The 16,393-nt window shown below is 36.4% G+C and overlaps 1 protein-coding gene across 4 annotated transcripts in view; it reads left to right on the top strand.

The window, feature by feature from the left end:
- The window catches only part of LOC310902060 (uncharacterized protein), a 354,895-nt gene that overhangs the window by 55,300 nt on the left and 283,202 nt on the right, over nucleotides 1-16,393 (top strand). For 2 of the 4 annotated variants that reach the window (XR_014586437.1, XM_083842971.1), the window contains one exon: nucleotides 9,620-10,082. The exons of the other annotated variants lie outside the window; for them this stretch is intronic. The gene's annotated coding sequence lies outside the window, so the exon portion shown is untranslated. Of the gene's footprint in view, nucleotides 1-9,619; nucleotides 10,083-16,393 lie in introns of those variants that run through there. 4 annotated transcript variants of the gene reach the window in all.

The raw sequence follows: 16,393 nt of genomic DNA, 5'->3' as shown, positions 1-16,393 counted from the left end.
GCTCCCTTTTATGTTTGTTTGTTTTTTTTTTTTGTTTAAAGTAACCTGGTTGCATAGTATCGGAGCAATTTTATCCTAGTATTTGGGACTTCTTTTTAAAATACGTCAGATACTAAGTTGTGTGTCAGCCACAGGAAAATGAGTGTCTTTGCAACTGAGTGTTAAATGGTGTTTGTGTGGAGGAGAATTTCTGCTCTTTCTACTCAAACATTTTTTTTTCTTTTTTTTTTTTTTGGTGTGTTTGTGTGTGTGTGTGTGGTGTCTTTCTTACCAGTATTCTATTTTTTTTTCCTAAACTTGTTTTCTAAATTGAGATTTAAAATAAAGTTGACTCTTCTAAAGTTAAATGAGAGTTAATGCCATAATAAAGATAATTAGTACAGTGGAAGCTGCTTTTCTTGATGAGTTGAGTGTTTGTTTTCATAAAAACATATCATTCATAAAGAAGTGAGGTAATATCTAACATAATGTAGCTGTCTGTTCCCAGAGCTCTGAGTACAGTCTCTAAATGGCAACAAAATCAGTCAATACCACTTAAGAGTATGCTGAAAAACAAAAAAAAAAAAAACCACACACAAAAAAAACAACCAACCAACCAAAAAAAAAAAAACACAAAAAAAACAACTGAAGCTAAGAAGTATAAAAATAACTGCAATAAAAGTATCTGCAACTCACATATAATCAATGCACACAAATTGTTTAGCACCTCAGACATTTCTTCTGGAGATGGACAGTTGGTGTCTAGGTTATTTGACTGATGCTGCAAAAGTCTTTGGTGGTCTTGAGAATGTCTCCAGCATGCCCTAAAAGTGGATTTGGAACACATTTGGACTCCGGTTTCCTGATCTGTCAGCAGCTTGATACTTTACAGGTTAGTTTGTGGCTAAGATCTGCAGTAAGCTGTGCCTGCATGTGTACGTACGTGTATTCTACCATGAAACTGTGTTGCTCTAAGCTATAATTGTACTGCTATGAGCAGGCAGACTGGTTAATGTTGCTGGCCATCAATTTTCTAGATATGGTTCTTCCATCCTACCTTCTAGTTCTGCTCCAAAACGCCTTGTCTGAGGGGAGTTTCTGCATTGAGTTGTTGCTAATTGGTTGCTAATTGGAAAAGTTGCAACTTTTCACTAGGCTTCATCTCAGCTTTTTTTTTTTCTCTCTTGACCTACAAGGCTGTATGGATTTTGATATTTATATGTATATATAAAATGTATATGTATACACTGTGTATATATACATTTCTCTTGCAAATCATATTGCAGTTAATTTGGTTGCATTAAACATATGGATTAAGGTTTCCAGGTGTCTTTGTTTCATCTTTTTTTGCATGAAGATAATTCTCAGAAAATTGCTCTCTCTGGGCCACATCAAAGAAAAAGCTTTATACTTAAAAAGAGAAATAGGGACTAATTGCCAAAGATACAGCCTGCAATCTATCAGCTAAACATCTCTTTCTAATGAATTTTCACAGTGCTTCTATGCCAGTGTTAAAGTTAATGGCTTAATTATCTACTATCAAATAAATATGAGTATTCTAAGTGGCTGCTAAAGTCTTTTGTCTTACAATTTTTTAAATGTTGATAACACTTGAGTGTCAAATAATGTTGCTGAGTATATGCTTGCTACCATGATATAGCTGTTGGAGAAAGTAATTCTCCAATATAGAAGATAACAATGATTATGATCTAATATGGAGAAATTATCTGTGAAAAGCTATTAAAGGCAGAGCTGCTTTTCATTTTCTTACAATTACCTTTTTAGGACACAACTTTCTGATCATCCTCATGGTAACAAAAATAGGTTATATTAAAAACTGTTCATAATATTATGTCTAAAGCTGTTAAAATATTAAACTGATAACCTTTGCAGACTCACAGTTGCCCATTTTTTCTCTTTATGATTATTTCAAGTTCTTTTTCCTTCCATCAGCCTATGCAGAGGCTCTTTGACAAGGTGGTCACTTTGTCACAGCAGTGAAATACCTGTGCAAATCTACCTTAACTGGATGTATTTGTATAATTTTGGCTTTCTAAAAATTAGTCAATAGACCTCCATAATTTGTATTGGAATGTTTTGACCCAGCCTTTGAAAGTATGGCAAACTTAGTGACAAATGATGGAAAGGGCCGTGATCACCTGAGCCCTGCTGTGCAACACTTATGCCAGGCTAGTTTGCTGGAATATTTTAGTCATAATAACGTACTGTGATTATTTTTAACACAAACATCTTGTCAGATAAAGAGAGATTTAAGATGACTAAAAGTAGGTTAAAAGTCCTGCAATTCATTCATCTCAATTCTGATATTTAACTTAAAGCATTTGAGGCCTTCCAGTGGGTAGGAAGCTAAGCACTCTGTCTCAGTAAAATGAACTTCTGGTGGTAATAAAAAGAAAATGGAATTCAGATCATCTCCATTTGAGAGTGGTGGAGTTGAATATCTCTTTTGGATGTTAGTGTGACTTTGAAAAATGATAGTCTAGTGGGAGTTTCCAGTCTGTGGCTTGTGGACTGTTAACAGGACAATCAGTGGCCATCACAATTGACTATCTGTATTAAATTACCACTGAATGATGTAACGAATGTAATTTTGTTAGCCTGAACATTAGTTGTGAAGATGCCCTATTTGTTATCTAATAAGAAGAAATTGAAGCCTGAGCCAAGTCCTTAGAGAATATCTGAAGGCTGCAAAAAGACAGCAATTTGGTTTTCAAGCAGAAAAGCTCTTTCCTGTTACCAGCAGCGAGGCTGCTAGACCAACAAAAATTGCAGCAGGACAGTCATATGTAGTGAAAGAAGGAAATGTTGTAGAATTTGCTACAGAACTCTTATGTTTTGATGCTTTTTCCCACTATTTTAAGGATTTATTTTCTGGTAGGCATGTTACAGAGCCTACTGTTAAGTAAAACAATTGCAAATGGATCTCTTAGCTTTTTAGAATTACAACCTAAGGAAAATTTCAGCAATCAATTGCTACACCCATCAAAAGAGGTTAAAAGACAAGAGAATCAATGACTGGGTACAATTACTGTCCGTGTTTTAGAATAAAACACGCTGCTGTTCGCCTATTTCTCCACTTACTTTAAATGGGCAATGTTGTTTGTCTGGCATATAGATTCATCAGACTATACCATACTAATATGTGATTTTAAACTGGAATTTTCCTGCATCCAAGGTATTTATTAGGCTATTCAGAAACCTCTGCTAGTCTTTGAAGCAGTGTGGTGTAGCTGCAGTGTGAGCTCTGGGTTCTGGTGTCCTAGCTGCTGGGTGGCTTGGGTCTGGTTTTAAGGGGTGCAGGAGTGATGGACTTGAGTGCCTGTTTTCCCTATCTGTATTTGGGGGCTGGGGAGGGTAACTTTTGTTGTAAACAATTTACTTTGTTCAACATAACTAAATCACTAAGCATCAAAGAGAATTGACCAAAGAAAAAATACTTGATGAACAAGGATTAATATTTCATTCATTTTTAAATATACCAATACATGACTTAGCTTAGATGCAAACTATCTCAGATGATATAGTGGTGTGACAGGACAGGTGATTTGTCAGAATAGACAAAACCGGTCACATTGGCCTCATCCTTCATCCGTATTCCAATATGACAGCCTTTTATTTACTTATAACTAGACCATTCAGTCCCTTCCATGGCATGCTTTAGTGTATTCAAATCTTAGTTAATTAAACAACTTAACGGGAGGGGGAAAAAAAAAAGTGCGCAAGTCTGGAACAAATTAATCTGACCTATAATGAGAGAGGTCAAATAAAGTGCTTTGCTTATTAGAGGTAAATAGTGACCATAGACAATCTGTTACTCTAGTTTGGTGGTGAAGATTTCTGAGAATGTCATAACTTCAAAATGCATTTATTGTACCTGGGGAGACTAAAGAATGTGTACATCAGTGGAGTAGTGGTACCTGATTCTTTGTGTGGTCATTGTCCACGTGGAAAAACATGAATTGGAAACTTAAAAAAAAAAAAAAAAAAAAACTATTTTAGCATATGTAACAACAACAACAAAACAACATATATATATATATACACACATATAAATTGACATGTCTTAGAGATTTTAGTCATGCTGACAGTAAGAGGCATGAACTCCATAATGAAGTTGTCTAGTAATTTGGAAGTTCTTAAAAGAAATACATTAAACTGTTTGTGCATCACATTTCAGCTGATAGCAAATCGATGCCATCAGAGAACATGGGGTTTTAAATTAACAAATATAATTGCAGCCTCACTGTTGAAGTGGAATGGTGTTTACAGCAGTAACAATTTATATAAGAAGTGTAATAAGTGAGATACATTTGTTAGCATGTTATATCAATGGACAGTAGGCTGTAGTTGCATGGTTACATTAGGTATTTCATTTATTCTGATGGCATTAGTTTCATGTGTACTGCTCAGATTTAATTTATATTCCCTATTCATAAGATTAAAAAACAAACGAACAAAAACTTTAATAGCTGTGAAGAAAAGAGAATATGTTGTTTGAACTCAATGAGAAATACTTTGGCTATTATCCCTATAACATCTACATCAGAAAACCTGCTCTAAATGTGTTCATGTATGATATCTTGGAGCAGGTTCCTAAGATCTTTCTAAGCCCAACAGTTCTAGAATTGCAAGTTCCAAAGACTTGAGGCTAATTGGTATTAATGAATTACTATTCATTAATAGTAAGAATGTATTTAAGAGCACCTCAGCATATGTGTAGGTTGCTGCTGTTTAAAAAAAAAAAAAAAAAGAAAGAAAAAGCTGAAACCAAAAGCTGAAGGTTGTCACTGGCTATCAAATATTATATTAGCTCTAACACTGAATTTGTCAGATGGAGTGAATTAACAGGAAATAGTAGTGAAATAACAGGAAAATATTTTTGTATGGGTTAAAGCAGCAAAAATAGCTATGTGAACTATTAAGAGAATGTGATATGTCTCACACTAGCACAAGATCTTGCTAGCAAGTCTAGAGGAAAGAATTTGCTGCTCTTTTCTGAAAAGACCATAAGATAGATAAAACAAACATCATTTCACCTGAATCACTCACTAAAGGAACAGGCTTTGAACGTTGTCTAATCTAAGTAGCCAGGTATGTTTTAGTTTGTTGTTCATCTCCCAGGAAAGAGAAACCATGTTCTCATTATTTATGTGTTAACTCAATTTTTTTACGCTTAGAGTGCTGCTAAACTGGCCACTTAGTTTCTGCTGCAGCACTTACTGATGCTCTTTTAATGAAATATTATGAGAACATTCCATGCGGTCTTCCTTTCAGACGGGTTGCAGAACTGTATCAGTCCTAGGAGATGCCCTCAGGTTGGTGTTCTGGAGAAGAAAGCCAAATGAAGGGCAACAATTAAGTGTGGGCTGTGTGAATAATGTATGTTATGTTCATAGGTGTGGTCACATACTTTGCATAAGTTGCTCTTGTCCTTAGGTTGTTTATACAGCAGTGAAATGAGATTTGTTTTTCTCAGTTGCAATGACACACATCTGATAGGAAGTCCTTGATGCAGATTTGCAGGTAATCAAATTCATATGTTAAAGAAAATGCTTTTTTATTTCACTGTACTCTTCGGAATTGTTTACCAAATAAAATTGCTAGATAAAATCCAAAGGAACTAGCAATAGAGCCATGCCTATTTCTTATGTAGGTTCATATGCAACAGTCCGGTGGTGTAGATGCATTTCTGGCTTCCCTTTTCTTTTACTGTACTCCTATTCTCCCTTCTGTCTTCCTAGAGGTAAAGTTCATTTTGATGATAAACGCAATGTATGATATACTCTCAAAATCAACACAGATTTTCTACATACACTGAGCCTCTTTACTATTGAAGCCTTTTGACAACATCAGAAGTACAAATAACACCAGTAAAATGTGACACAAGGCATACGTTCAGATGTGTTCTTTGTCTTGGAAAATGTTAAGCACAGGTTGAGGTAGAAGAGATGGAGAGGTTTCACTTAATTAAACTGACTGTGAATATGGACCAGTTTGTGTCCTCTCCCCATTTTTTCCTCATACCTATTGCAAAGCAAACTGAGCATCTAAGAATGGAATGTTCAGCAGTATTTTCTTCATATCCTTTTAGCCTGTTCTCATAAAAGCAAAGGGCTGATAACTCAGGTAAAGCTATCATAGAGCTACTTTGAATGCTTACCATAAGCTATAGCCACATTTTGGCTTACACCTATAAATATTGTCTATGAAAGTTATCCAAATCCTGATTATCGTTACAACTTAGCAAATTAGACATAATGATATTAATCCTTGTTTGTGGTTGCAAAATTTAATTTGGACTGGTTTTCTGGTGTTGTTGAGACAGATATTCCCAAACTATGAAATCATTTACAATATGAAAATAAGTCAAAAAACAAAGAAAAAAGCAGCCCACCGCTACAATTCTCTGCTTGAAACCGACAAAATAGTTCTCCTGATTCCTTGTTCAAGTGCTTAGTTCAAGGTGAATGTTTGTGCCCATGTGGTTGTGAATGGCTTATCAATAACTTGAGTGATGTGCAGGCTCGAACAAGGTAAGTAGGTATATACAGCAGGACCTTGGTGATAGCATTAATTTGCTGCAAGTGGTTTCAGTTCCTGAGGGTTCCCTGCTCTTGACAGAATAGCTCTGGCTGCAACAGTATGAATGCATCTAAAACTTGTACGTGCCACTAAAGCCACAGCAGAAGCACAAAATAAAGCAGGTAGCATAAAGTACATCACGGGGGAGTAGCACTGTGTCCTCAATTCTAGAAGGCAAGGAGAAAGGGGAAGGCATGAAATGAGGCAGAAGAAGGGATTGATGTATACTGGTCATGAGTGGGAAAGGCTGGGAGCATGAGAGCAGGCCTTCTGCTTCAAGGAGGTGGTGTATGTGCTTGCAAGGTGTAGGCATTGAGGAGGTCAGGTGCCTGCATTGTTCAGGATCTGTCGTGGTACTGCTGTTGTTGGTGCTGGCAACTTCACCGGGATCTGAGCAAATCTGATGCCGAGAAAACCAGTAAAACCTTCTGAACTTCTAATTGAACAATGAGTTAGCTTAAAATTATTTATTTTATATTTCTTAAGATCCTGTTAAAAGTACAAAAAATCTCAGAATACCTTTGGAAAGTATGTAGTTCCTCAGAACAGATTAAAAAAATGCTTTTCAAACTTTTTTTTTTTTTGGTGAACTGAGGACACAAAAACTGAAAAATCATTGTGCTGAAATTCTAAAGATATTTGTCTCTGCATAATTAGTCAATCTCACTAGGAAAGCCCTTCAGAAGTTGTGTATTCATCCCTCTTCCACCTTTTTCATTTTTTTAAAATGTATTAACATGGTTACACCTTTGTTTCCAGAATTCATACCATGCGTCTTAGTGGAGAAGCAATTATAAACAAAAGCAAGTGACACAAGAGAATCTTCGGCTATTGCAGCACCAAAACTATCTAGTCAATAGACCTGAAGACAGTGTGGGTGTTGGCAGGACTGACATCCAATAGTTCGGTTTAAATGCAATGTAATTAAAGCAAGCCTTCATCCCACCTAAAAAGACTAAAGGAATTAACGTTTAGTGGTGGTGTGCTTTTCTAGATCCAAATTTCAATAAGTTTACAGCACTGTTAACCCATATTCAGTTAAGTAATTAAAGGAAAAGAATACTGCAGTGGACAGACCCTGGAAGATGGTTTTCTTTTAGTATATTCCTTGCATTTCCCATGAGACAGATTACAGATGATGATACTAGGAGTAGTTGTGTACTTTACATGGTATCAAGTTGTAACAATTTTTTCAGATTCCATGGTTTTGTCAGGAATGGTAATCCCAGAGTTTTGACCTTTTCTACTTATGTTCCATTGGTAAAATTTAATGTAAATTTAGATTCCGGCAGAGTTGATGATACCAAATTTGTACTTCAATATATTGTCTGACTAAGTTAGTATATAACCTGGGCAGAGAACTCTAAGAAGCCCCAGTCTTTAAGTAGTATATTAAGTTTTGCCTTAGGAATTGTCAATCTGCTACTTGAATAGCTGACAGTTCTTAAAATTATTATCCATAATAATACAAAAGTGATCTGTAGCACAGATAAGATCCTCTGATATTATGTGGTAAAGGAAAATACTACTTTACTGTGTTCAAGATCATTTGATATGAGAATAAGAGAGCTCTCACCTCTATAATGCTAATTTATAGTCATCTGTGAAAAAATAGAAAGTCATCACGGACATTAAGTGTAGCATATGGTTCTCTATAATAAAATTCATGTTGTGCTCTACCCTTTAGCCTCCACCATATGGTTTTGATGTAATTTGTAGCTATTTGTTATACCAGATGAGTTTTTTTTAAAAAAACTTACATAGTTATTTACTACTGAAATTCCACAAAAACTACTGTGCTTCCTCCCACACCGTTATTGATCAACTCGTAAATGAAATTTGTTGATCAATTGTATTTCACTCAGTCTACAGAACATCTTCAATAGATTTTGGATTTACAAGGTAGCTATTAAAGGGTTCAGTTAAGTGTTCTATTTTAACTGTAAGAACAACTGTATTCCTTCCGAAGATATGCTCCTTTACTTGAAAATCCCTACTTATCTTGGTTATTTATGGAGAAATTTATATCCTGGAGCAATGTGGATAGACTATCAAAAAGCAATACTAGAGCAAATAGGCATATAGTTGAACTAATAAGTGTGAATGTGATGTAGGAAATCTTGGGTATGATGATTCTGATAGATTGAAGGATAACTTTAATGTGTAGTGTTTCTGTTTGGTAGTACTACTAAATATTTTATAGATGAACCATATGGATGTTGTGTGTAAATATGTATGTGTGTCTCTCCTCAGAGTTGAAGCATCAGAGATGTCTCTCTAAGTCTTTGAATGTAGTTCATATAATATTTATACATTTTACCTATCTTTATTTGAAAGCATGGGTTCAAGTGAATCATTCAGTTCTGCAATGCAAGAGGTGGTATTTGAATATTGTTTTGTTTAAGACTTGCCTTATGTAGGCCAAAATGGGATTTGATTGGTCCAACCAAACTTATGTTTACAAAATATAACAATTAGTTTTTTTTTCCTCTCAGCAAGGGGTGCTGTTACTGACACCTTCTCCAGTCTTGAGAGAATGTGCATATTCATGAATGTTCTGTTTTTCTGGACTTAAATTCATTTTGCTTTTCTCTTGGTGAAAGATTAAAGTGGGAATGTATCCTGGTATATTGAGCTTTACTTGGAGAGAACTTGTGGAAGAGTAACACTGGAAAAAATGCTTTTTATGAGTATGTAAAAATTAGGATGTTTACTTAAAGTGTATGTGAAGATATGAATAGTTTGACTTGGTCAAGATACTTTTGAAAACCTCATATGGTTGTGGTTTCTGAGGTTCTTTTTCTCACTCCTGCTGCACCAGAGATGCTGTGAGAGTCAGTCTTCTTATAGCACTAATGTGGAAAACGAAAAGTGAATAAGCTTGAGGGGAAAACAGAACCCTTATAGAATAAGCAAAGCAATGATACATGAGTCCTGACAGTTGTATCCTAAATCACCTCGCTCCATCAAGCTGCTAGAATACTGAGCCGCGGATGCACTGCTGGCTGCCACGCTACAAGGTCTTTGTACTTTGCAGGCATAGATTTTTCACAAGACTTGAAGGATTCCCTGTCCCTAAAACCTCTGTCCATGTGACCAAACTTTGGATTTGACCAGCAAGTTCAACATGTAGTGGGGAGACAGATGGACAGATGGCACAAGTGTTTCCTTAGGAAAAGGGGCGGAACAGTAAGCAGCTGATAACTGTTGAGAAACAAACCCCGAAATTGGAGGAAGTCTAGCTGCTGCAAACGGCTGCACATTTTCAGGGAGACTCTTGAGTCTTTACCTTGGTTAAGTCATGGGACAATTCAGTGATGTTATAAAATATCTGTAGTGCTGATTGTCTCCTATATGTATTGCTCTTGCAGAGCCTGATGAGATTGTACAGTATGTGGTGCGTGGTGATCTTGTCAATTACTTAATTTCAAGATGGCTGTACATCAATATTTATTAGATTTTCATCAGTTTGCAAGATGTACAATTAGTTCAATATGCTCTTTTATAGCGACTCAGTATGACGACCTAAAATGCAGACCTTTTGCAGAAAGACTTGCTGAATCCAGAGTTTTATCCTCTTATTAGGTAAGCAGATTGTTATTGGGCCTTCTAAATGTCTGTAATTTCTAGGGATAGTGCAAGATGGTGCAATAGCTTTTCTTCTCACTGTAAAGCAAATGGGTCAAAACTATGTATATATGGAACTGGAAATCTTAAATACATGCATTCTAGTTTTACTATAACTTTAAAGGAGTTTAATAACCCCCAAACTGCCTTATGAACTAGAAAGATTTGCTCTACTGTCTATAACAGTAAGTGCATTCTGAAAGTGTTTATATGGCTTGATGTATCTTGTTACTTCAGGTATCTTGTATTCAGGGTATTTTATTTTGTGTAAATGTGTATGGAGGTGCTTTTAGATGAATAAGTTTATATAAACTAAAAAGAGAAAAATCTTGGTCCGGTGTAAATCTGTTTGTGTTGCTAGCTGCTTTTACTGAGCTGCACAACTACATACAGCATACTGCTGGCCACATCTTCTTCCATGTATGCCAGGGAGATGATATGTAATTACATTATCCCAGGTCCACCTTGTTTCACAGGATTAGTTTACTATGGTTTTGGTCATCTTGTTTTAGCCTTTCTGTACACATTGGGAGCTGACTTCATATTTAAAACAAGAATGTTAATGACCACTTCTAACTGCACGGCTATTGTAGATTTGGAGTTCAGTGCAGCGCTTTGAGCAGATGGCCAGAGCACTGAGCATTGAAGGTTGCGGTCCTAAGGCCAGCAATGATATCTTGGGTGCCTGCAGCCAAATGACATCTTTATACTTCGTATATGGGTTTATAAAATGTGATTGAGCAGTGTCTTCTTCTATTTAATGTACTTGACAGATAATTTGTTGAGTACATCTGGATATATTATATCATTTGGGGAATTTTAAAATAGATCTCCTGGTGGGATTTCAACAATAAGCATAATGGATGGAAGGGAAAAGTGCTTTCTCTGAAGAAATTCAAAACCACACTGGAGGGTCTTGAGTTTGATAGAAAAGTGACACTAGTCAGCAAAACAATCATGTTAGTCTCACAGCCTGTATGTTTATATCAAACCATCAGTTGTGTAGTGGCAAAGGTCTTGGAATTAAGCGAACTTTAAGGTCTCTTCCAACCCCAAACATTGTATGACTCTATTGCTATGCAGGAAGTAGAATATTGAGAATATTCGGGAAAGAAATTTGTGGCAAAAGTCTTAAAATAGTTTAATACCCAGTCATTCTCCACATGCAATGAATGACTCTCTGAAAATATTCATCTATTAAATGCTGGGCAGGTATTTGGGTGAATACAAAATTCATGGCAACTAGATGGTTTGAAACAGGTCGTACTAACAAAGAATAGCTGACTTAAAAGATTTAATAGTCCTGCACCAGTATAAACATCCACACTGTGGGAGCTCCAGTGGGTAAGCACTTGGCATAAGTAGAAACAATGAAAACTTCATTTAGAACCTTTAATGAGACTTTGATGATGGTATGATTTTTTTGGGGCTATGTTTGTAGATGAACGTGTCTAAAAATGCAAAGAGGTGAATAAAATTAGGTGGTGGAGTGGGATTATGTGGTGGGTGGGTGCTGTGTTTTTGGGGGGGACGAAGGGGAAATAATACACAAATACCACAGTTACTCTTGTATTTGAATAAACATGGTGTTTAGGTGTGGTTTTCCTTCACTAACTTGACCAATAAAATAGTCACTGTAGTGTAATGCAATGCTCCATTCCTAACTAAGCTATTTTGCTGTTTTGTCATTGCAATGATATTTTCATTCTCAACATTGCAAGAAGGAAAAAATATAGAGGCAAAGAAAGGCTTTCAAAATTAATAATCTAAGGCTTCCTTTATGTAAAGTGTATGTTTTCATATTGCACAGTTTTACTTCATTTTTGTACTGCTCTTTTCCACTGATACTGCAATTGTCCTGTAACATTATATGATACTGAAATATTACATGTAAGACTATTTGCAGTGACAGTCGAAAAACTCCGTGGTGAGCAAAATAAAGGTCTGGATGTATATTTTAGCAGTTTTATTTTGTGGAGTTTCAGAGAAATTTTTGGTGTCTTTTTTTTTTTTTTTTGAGCTTTGGCTTGGAGGCAAAAATATCTGGATTTATTTATAAGACTTGATCAATAACTTCAAAACATGCATCTACTTTATTAACACGACCTATGGAAAATTGCCCAATCTCTTTGTGCATCGGTTGAACGTGGGGTGTAATAAACCACAGAAATGTAAAAAGTTTTTTTTTTTGTTGTTAATTTTATTACTTTGGAATAAAAGCGGGAAATAGCAAAGGTTACATTTTCTTTGTTATCAATTAAGAGTTAAATTAATCTCTGTAAACTCCACTTTTAATTTTTGGCTCTGGTCCTTTCTTTTGCAGTAACTGCAGTCATTTGAAGTAATTTGTCTATCAAAGCATTCTTCTGGCTTTTGACAAATCACATCAAATGATTCCTCCAGGGAAACAGAGCCTTGAGTGGTGGTGTAAAGTTCATTTTTTCTGTCAGACATGTAAGCTGCCCGAATTGAAAGACTTGTGTGCTTTCATTGCAGCAGAAATAAGCTGAGAGAAACTGTATGGTCCAGCCAAATCAATCTGAAGGCATTACAAGCTAGTAGTCTGTGTGTTATGGCAAGAAATTGCTTTTTCAGTCATGTAATTTTAAAGCACTTCTAGTTTTGTAACAATTTGAATAACTGTTAAAAACAATGCAAATACTCTAAGATGACTCTCCACCCCATTTTGGCATCTCTCACCTTTGGGATACCCTGTCTATTTTGAATTTAAATGACTTTAAAAAGAAGCAATATTAGGAATAGGAATGAGACAACTTATACAGGGATAGGATGGAAACAGTCTAAGCTTACAGTTATCCAAACAAAATCACTACTGACTTAAAGCCCTGCCTTTTGCTAGCAGATACCATAGATAAAATGAAAAATATTACATGATTAAAGCTGTTATTTCACTGTAAAGTTGGTATAGCACAATTTTCAGTTGCAACCTCAATCAGTGCATGACATTTACTCAAAATGAGCTATTATTCTAACAGTTTCACTGCCAAATCTAATTAGGCTGTTTTGTGTAGCTTATAGGCACATTTAATGGATTAGAGGTCTGTGCTTTTCTGCAGTGTGTTTTTAAGGGAATCTGCACGAGTTAAGTCATTGCTTTTCCCAAAACTTCCTTTTATACATAATTGAAGCATGGCGTCCTGGCTTTTAAGAACAGTTAAAATAACTATAAATTGTATAAGCTTTGGTACATAGTCAATATAGAAGAGGTCATCTGTGGTTAGTCCTGTAGAATCCACTGTGTAAGCGGTGGTGAAATATGAGGAAACAAATAGGGAGAAAGGTATGACACAGATGGTTTATGCTGAGAATAGTGTGTCAAACCCAACAAGTCAGAGAAAAATTCTAGAGTATGATATAGAAGAGGGTCATATCTATATCCTGGCAGTTGTCAGTCATTGTGATTAGATGTGTCTTGGCAGCCATGTAAAGGAATACATGTTGTTTTGGGAAAGGTACCTTTCTTTGGATTTTCTATTTTTTATTTTTTTGATATAAGGAAGAAGTTTGCTCTTCCTGTTTGCAGACAGTGGTTTGTATGTATGTGACATATTGGAACAACAAGATCAATCTGTGTGACCCTGGCAGGAACCAAAGATGCAGACAGAGCTTGACAGAATGATACACTTCAGTGCTTTATCTGCTGTGTTCTTACAGAATATACTTTGCCTTGAAACAGTGGTTAGACAGTAGAATGATTTCATATTTATGTTCTCTATAATGCATGCAGAAGAGAAAAAGCCTTACAGGTGTGTAAGAGACTTATTAAAAGAAGTGTTTGATTAGGTTGCTAAACTTTAAGGTCTGCTATATCAGACAATGTAACAACTATTTAGTCTGATGCTCATCAGACATGAGTGAAAGACATAACTTTCATGGTTTGTATCTGTCTGGACTATAAAAAGAGAATGTACTCTTGCCCCCAGCTTGTCCACAGAGTGGTTGAGGTTGGACAGGACCTTTGGGGACTGTCTGGTCAAACCAAATCATCTCAAAGCAGGTTACTTAAGGCCATGTCCAGTTAGACATCCTTGGAAATATTTAAAACCTACCTGGACATCTTGCTTTTATGTCTTACTATTTTCAGCTTTAAAATAAAAGTTTAAATGCAATTCTTGGTATTACAATTTGTTCTCTTGCCTTTCACTCATTGCCACTGGGGAAGGGAAAGTATGCTTCCATGTTCTGCCCCCATCAAGCACACGTGAAAAGTGTGCTTCTCTTTTCTATGCTGAACAGTCCCAGAGATCTCAGGCCCTCTGTATCTCATACACTCCAATCCCTTAACCATCTTCATGGCTGTTCACTGACCTTACTCCGGTGTGTCCTTTCCTCTCTCATAGTGGAGGGCTCAGACCTGGAGACAGGCATGTGCTACCAGGACTGACAGAGGGGAATCACCACCTCCCTAGACCTGGTGGTGATACTTCTTGGAATGAAACCCTAGACAGTTTTTTGCATTCTTTGTTACAATGGCCCATTGCTGACTTGGTGTCCACCAGGACCCCAGGGGTGTTTTATGCAAAGCTGACACCAAGCCAGCAGCTCCAGCAGGTGCTGGTGTATGGGGTTGTTCTTCCTCCAGTACAAGGCTTTGTCTTTACCGTTGTGGAGCTTCGTGAGTTTCCTGTCTGCCCCCTTCTCCAGCTTGTTGAGGTTGTTCTTCAGGACAGCACAACCACTGGAGCTACCAACTGGCTGAGGTTACACACTCACTGTTGAAGTCTTTAATCACGACGAACAATATTTTCCTCTGCATTGATCCCTAGGGTACCCCACTAATGACTGGCCCCAATTGGGCTTGATGTCACTGATCACAGCCCTTTGAATCTGGCAGTTTAGCTAGTTTTCTATCCAGTTTAGCTAGTTTAAACTTCATCAGTTTGTCTGTGATGATCTTTACATGTTTTGCATTCATTTTGCCTTCATTATGCTAGCAATAGAGACTTTGTTAACTAAACTTACTGCCAGCTTCAAATTATAGAGGTTGAAATTCATCTTTAACTTTTAGCAAGTAGGGATATGTGACACTGTGTAACACTGTGTTTCTTCAGGCCCTCTGGAAAGGAATTTTAATGCTTTACATGATATCTGAGGAGTGTGAACTTTGTCAACTTCTTGAACATTTTCAAGTAATTTAAACACATCCATGCTGACTTGTATTTTCAAAAATCACACTTCAAATGTACTAAGAGAAGCAAAAGTTGGGGATCAATAGCAGTGAAATAATTCTAATAATTCTTATTTAGCAGCAAAACTAGGGGCTGAGTAATAACACTAATGTGTAGTGAAAAACCTCAGTTCTTAAAATACTAGAAAATGTTGAGAACTTGACTGTCCTGAGATCTCTTTATTGAATGCAGAAGACAGACCTCTAATAGTCTTCAGTTTATGTAGAGGATGCAGTATTTAAATTAAGCTGGAAATCACCTGCTAAGCATTAACATTCTCATTCAAAAATAAAACTTTTACCTCATAATGATTTCAAAATGCAACTGAAAAGCAAAATAGTTGTAGTGGGAAGGTGGAAGGCTGGGAAATAGAGGCACAATTTTTTGAATCCTTGATTTCTTTAATTTTTTATGCTGTTTTATTTAATCACTAAGTATTGATCGGTATCTCTGTGGCCATTCTGCAGACTGAAATGCAGTGTCTTCCTATTTAACACAGTGGTGGGATTTTCTAGGGAGAGGAAATTGTTAGAGAAAGCTGAAGTTCTCTGCTTGAGAATGTGGTGAGCTTGGGTAGTTGAAAGCTACGTGAGAACTGTGAATGCTATTGAAAAGTGTATGTTGCTCATGTCTGAGGCTGGAACTGAAAATGGATTGAGGAAGGCATGAAGATGCAGTGCATTGTAATTATTTCATGAAAAAGTGAAAGTAGGAAAGACTAAAATCAGGAAGATTGTATGGAGGAAGGAAGGGGGTAAACTAAGGCAAATGGCTATATTTGTATTGGTGTTCTAGGTCTTTGCTGTTCTGAGGGAGTTGCTAGCAGAGTAAGTGGATTTTTGAGTTCCTGTGCTTAGATTGTTTGCAAGCCATTTAGGTTGTGATTTAGTGATAGAGCTGATAAGATGAACCTGCACTTTTCCTTGGAAGAAGTGCTGCTCTTAAGTTAATGTTGTCATCTGCCCATAATATTGGCCTTTTTAGCTGCAACTGTC

Source organism: Anser anser, assembly GCF_964211835.1.
Source record: "Anser anser genome assembly, chromosome: 6".
Taxonomy (NCBI): domain Eukaryota; kingdom Metazoa; phylum Chordata; class Aves; order Anseriformes; family Anatidae; genus Anser; species Anser anser.
This window is presented reverse-complemented; position numbering and strand designations above follow the sequence as displayed.